Source organism: Patella vulgata, chromosome 5, assembly GCF_932274485.2.
Source record: "Patella vulgata chromosome 5, xgPatVulg1.2, whole genome shotgun sequence".
NCBI lineage: Eukaryota > Metazoa > Mollusca > Gastropoda > Patellidae > Patella > Patella vulgata.
This window is the reverse complement of record NC_065883.2, coordinates 3515227-3521226: the sequence shown is the minus strand read 5'-3', so window position 1 is coordinate 3521226 and position 6000 is coordinate 3515227. Positions and strand designations below refer to the sequence as shown.

Here is a 6000-nt window from a genome sequence, read left to right as displayed (position 1 = left end):
AAATCAAGTAAAATATTTTGATACAAAAGACAATATCCGTATCAAGAAAAACAGCAGTCACCATAATATTAGGTTTTGTGATTATCTGATAGAAATGACAAACCACAGGTTAGAAGAAACTTAGAAATGTAGAAATAAAGAAATAGTAATGTAATGTTTAATCAAACGCTACCCAATAGTCTTTGTCAACCAGGTGTAATATTGAAACGTCGAGTTATAGAGCTTGAAGCAATGTTTTGGATGCTACAACCAAAATTTCCGTAAAACTGGGGTTTGTTGTTTAAGGTTAGTGTTTGTGTTATAATTAAAACTTAATGATCTTTGTCGGTCGGTTTCAAGAATTCATTCAACTGTCTCGACTTTGCCTATAATCAACATTGAAAAATAGAATATTGTGAACACTGATATCGACTGGGCTGTCTCACTGCTTGTGAGAACAGCCATTATGTGGATTAATATTATTGTGAAAGACGGATCTCCATTAGGCATACCAGAGAGAGAGAGAAATGGGGTTTAATGTCCAATCGACACAAACTAGGTCATTTCGGGATTAACACATGGTTCAGTTTTATTTCAATAATTCGTTTGTGCGTAGGGTTCTTTAATTAGCAGTGGGAGGTCTGTCAATTCCCCAGTTGTACGTGACAAGGAGTAGGGTCGCCTGTCCAAATTCATGGGTTTTCTCTGGGTCCTCCAGTTTCCTCCCACTGCTAAAGACGCCTACGCACAAACGAATTATTGAAATAAAACTAAACCATGTGTTAGGCCCAAAATGACCTAGTTTGTGTCGAGTAGACATTAGACTCTCTCTCTCTCTCTCTCTCTCTCTCTTTCTCTCTACCTTGATGCCAATAAGAGAGAGAGAGAGAAATGGGGTATAACGTCCACTTGACACAACTAGGTCATTTAGGGACTAACATATGGTTTAATTTTATTTCAATAATTCGCTTGCGCATAGAGGTCTTTAGCAGTGGGAGGAAACAGGAGGACCCGGAGAAAACCCACGAGGTTGGACAGGCGACTCTACTCCTTGTCATGTACAACCGGGGAATGGAAACCACGCCAGTCGACTCAATGACAGACTTGATGCCAATAAATATGTTAACTTATTAAACTTCTATAACAAGAATTGATATCAGGTGATATGGGACAAAGTGCTCCATAACCTGTACTACATTAAGATTACATTGTATACATGTAAAGTATTTATTTAAATGCATAGAACCAATTTGAACCCCACATGTGTGAACCCATTGAACCACATACATAATTGATTTACGATATAAGCTATACTGTCCACTACACGTTCACTACATATATACACATATTTAATTATGGACGTAATAGTTCCCACATGTAGTGATCATGCTCTTGATTAAATAGAACTTGCACAGTTAGCTTTATTAGGGGCATATAAGACCCTGTGCGCTTTCTGTAGTTATAAGAGATGGTTGGAGGAAGACTTTGCTTAGAGGAGAAGAGGAGCATATGTACTCACCCGAGTTTAGCCGCTGCCATGGCAGAGAGGCGGAATGGTTGTCTATTAATGTACCGTGTTAATGTTATTGTTTCCTGGTGTAGTTTAGTTCCTGTTTAATTGATGTTACTGTTGTATTTACATGTATGTAGTTGTTTCATATTTAAGTTCCTAATATAAATAAATCACATATTTACGAAATTGATCTCTGTTATTACTATAATAGTGTTACATATATATACTCTTGATGGCTGAATGGTTTAATGCATGCTCGTTTGATCACAAGGTCCTTGAGTCAAGTAGCATGGTTTCCATTCCCCACTCGTAGCTGATAAAGAGTAGGGTCGCCTGTCTAAACGCATGGGTTTTCTCCAGGTCCTCCTGTTTCCTCCTACAGCTAAAGACCCCTACATGTATATGCAAGAAATTTGTTGAAATAAAATTTTAACGAAAATATTAGTCCCAAAATGACCTAGTTTGTAGCAACTGAAAGTTAAACTCTCTCGTACATTTAAAAGATCCCTTGGCAGTTAGAATTCGATAAAAGAGTAGGCTTAGGCCGTAGCGCCACTGTCTGGGCAAAATTTCCCTCATAGCACACTGTATGGCGCATGCCCGTCTTCATTAGCCCAATATAGGAGCAGAACAGTAGGATGTTGAACCCCATTTCATTTCATTTTCACCTTGTGGGTTGGATGACTGAATGGTTAGCTTGTGCGTGCTGTATCATAAAGTCTGTCATTGTGTCAACTGGAGTGGTTTCGATTCCCCGGTTGTACGTGACAAGGAGTAGGTTCGCCTGTCCAACCGCGTGGGTTTTCTCCGGGTCATCTGGTTTCCTCCCACTGCTGAAGACTCCTACGCGCAAGCGAATTATTGAAATAAAATTAAAACCATATGTTAGTCGTGAAACGACCTAGTCTGTGTCGAGTGGACATTAAACTCTCTCTCTCTCGCTCTCTCTCTCTCTCTGTGTTGCCGAGAAAGTTTCTCAGGATTTTCTGACATGGTTTCCCTTTCTCAGTGGAGCAGGTCGGAGGACCTGGCAATGACTAGCATCTATTCATTCGGATGGTATGAAAAAAACAATGTTCCGATGGACACCTGGAATGACTTGCATGTGTAAAAGAACCCTTTGGAATTCAACTGATGTCCAGACAAAATTCCCCTCATAGTGAACAAGTCATAGCTCAGTTGGAGCAGAAAAGTAGGACGTTTAACTGAAATTTTCAATATATTTATTTTTTATTATCTATTTTTGAAAGGTCAGCTCTTTATCTAATATTATATCCCTATGTTCACAATTCATGTCTTTAATTTATCTTGTGACTTGTCTTATCAGATGTTTTATATAATATGTTATTCATTTATCTGCTTTTTATCTACTAACACTGTAACCCAGGTATCATTTAATCTTGTATATTTAGCACTAATTTCTTTTACATTCGTTTAATATCAAATATTTATTTAAAACTTCGTAAAAATCATTTAAAATCACCAAAAATCATCTAATTTGTACTTGTGTCCATTTTAAAGCTGACTGATTAATTTTGATAATGAGTGTCCAATTTACAAGTATTTAATTTCCTGACCACTGTTCAAAAATTAATCATTATACATAATTAATCAATTGGGTTGTTTATTTTTTAACAGTGATCGAGAAATTAAACACTTACCAAAATTAATAAGTCAACTTTCAACTGGACACAAGTACAAATTAAACGATTTATGGTGATTTTAAACAGTTTTTCCGAAATTTTAAACAAAGATTGGATATTAAATGAATGTGAAAGAAATTAGTGCTAGATACACAAGATTAAATGATACCTGGGTTACAGTGTAAGCTTCATATGATAAAGGGTCTTTTAACCCGAAACATTATAAAGATGAAAAAACACCTCTCATTTCAACTTAAAGATACATTATGTAAGATTTAGATAAAGAGCTAGGCATTCTTGCTAAAATAGTTAGAAAATAGATAATGTAAAATGTATAATTTGAAAATTTCATTCAATTTAGTCTATTGCGATTGAAGATAATATAGCCTTTGAAGGTTTGACAAGACGTGTGCAATAATTTCAACAGTGGTAACCAGGGCACTGGTATATATTCCCATATTTAAATTAAATTTTTAAATGGTGAACCGTTCTAATCTAGTTAAAATCTTGGGTATCCGAAGGCATCGAGAGTTGATTATGGTCTTTTCATGTTAATTAATGTCTATATAATATTTATTGTCTAATTCATAAACAGTTTATATAATATTTAAGGCTTAAAGAAAGACCTGCAATACAGTAGGCAGATTTAAGAGAGTGTTGCGATTCCCATCCTCACTTCGGAGGGCCTGACAAGGACAGCTGTCTAGTCCTTCGGATGAGACGAAAAACTGAGGTCCCGTGTATACATTGGAATGCACGTAAAAGATCCCTTGGCAGTTGGAATTCGATATAATAGTAGGCGATAGTGCCGCTGCCCGGGCAAAATTTCCCTCATAGCACACTGTATGGCGTATGCCCGTCTTCATTAGCCCAGTATAGAAGCAGAACAGTAGGACGTTAAACCCCATTTCATTTCATTTCGTTTTCCCATCCTCACTTCCTATTTATTATAATCATACAGTTATGATGTTGTCCTTTGATCATAGGGTGCCTTTACATGACAGTTGTAATTCAATTAATGTCCATTCAAAATTTATCTCATAGCTCATTGTCTTCATTAGCCCAGTCGGCCCATTCATTCATTCATTCATTCATTCATTCCATTAAATAGGGGTACCCACACTTTGCCAATGGCACATTATGTGTAACAGATGGTGGATCTCTGTATTGTAATTTGTTTAAAGGACAGACAATATCAAAATGTCCACAGCTAAAATTTTGTATATTTTTTAAAAGAAAATATGACATTTTCCAAGGCTTAGTCCAAGCTAGAATGTACTCTAACTGATTATATGACATTTAATTAATGTAATTAAATTGTTGCTTCTGACCATATCCCTCTGAGGACCTAGCGAGGGACAGCGTCATCCAGATGTGACGAAAAAAATAAGGTCCTGTATTTGGAGTGAATTGCTGTTATTGGGCCAGAATTCCTTCCATGAATTTCATCTCATAGCATAGTGCATGGCCTATGCCGGTCTTTGTCCACAGAGGGGTGGGTGGGGTGAGTGGTAAGGGGGTGGTGGGGGGACAGGATGTGTGTGTGGGGGGGGCATGTGGATGTGGTCTTGTGGTTTAACACTTGCATGTTAGAAAATAACGTCTGTACACTTGTACGTGCAAGCGAATTATTGAAATAAGATTAAACCATCTGTTAGTCTCGAAATGATCTACTCTTGAGTGGATGGTAAACCCCATTTGTCCCTCTCTCATTAGCCTGGATGGAGTAAAACAGTAGGACGTTAAATCCGATTGAATTTTATTTGTCATTAATCGATGTCATTCAAGTATTTGTGTACAGTGACCATGAACTAAAGTGTATTTGAAGTGGTGGGTTCAAAGGTCAATAGTTTGTTCCATTTATTTATGCAACAAGTATAGTAGTTCATCCCGGTTCATTAAGCAGTTGTAATTCATTGTAAATAGTTAACTATAAGGGGCAGTCTCTGTAATACTGGTTCAATATGTTGGGAATACAAGCCTTTAATAACAACACCATGCTACAGAGAGAGATGGAGAGAGACAGACAGACAGACAGACAGAGACAGAGAGAGTTTAACATCCACTTGTTAGGAGCAGAAAAGTGTATTTTTTGTACCATCCAAACGACCAGACACTGTTTCTGTACCTCTGACTAGGGGTCACCACAATGAAAAAATCCTGGGGAACTGCATACCTCAGCCAATACCAGGGTCGAACTTGGGACCTCACTGAACCACCGTGGCGAAATGAAATGAAATGAAATGGGGTTTAACGTCCTACTGTTCTGCTCCTAACCTGGGCTAATGAAGACGGGCATACGCCATACAGTGTGCTATGAGGGAAATTTTGCCCGGACAGCGGCACTACGGCCTACTCTTATATCGAATTCCAACTGCCAAGGGATCTTTTACGTGCACGCCAATTTGTACACGGGACCTCGGTTTTTCGTCCCATCCGAACGACTAGACAGCTTTCCTTGTCAGCCCCTCCGTCCTGCATCATTGACAAGGGAGAACCACGCCGGAAAATCTGGATGAACTTTCTCGGCCAATGCAGGGATCGAACACCCAACCTCCAGGCTAGCGAGCTAGCGTCTTACCCACTTAGCCACGTGATCCCCGAACCACCGTGGCTCCCTAGCACAAATTATAAAATGTTAATACAATCTGACTAAAATACAGATCTATATTTCGTTTCTTTTTTTATAATTTCGATGACCTACACTACATGAAGACCTGACAAGTTGTAGCAATAGGTCGCGTCAGAGGTCATACAAGTGGCTTTTGACCCTATGATGTCAGACATTTGATTAACCAATCAGCATTGATATTACTAGTGGATTACCCACAGTTCCGTGCAAAACACGCCTAAAGCTAGCTGTAA

The 6000-nt window shown here is 38.3% G+C and overlaps 1 protein-coding gene across 1 annotated transcript in view; it reads left to right on the top strand.

Annotated features, from left to right (window-relative positions):
• Window positions 1–200: 200 nt before the first annotated feature.
• LOC126822588 (uncharacterized) overlaps window positions 201–6000 on the top strand; it is a 28007-nt gene continuing 22207 nt past the window's right edge. Inside the window, exon 1 of the mRNA XM_050551553.2 lies at window positions 201–285. The gene's annotated coding sequence lies outside the window, so the exon portion shown is untranslated. The remainder of the gene's footprint in view (window positions 286–6000) is intronic.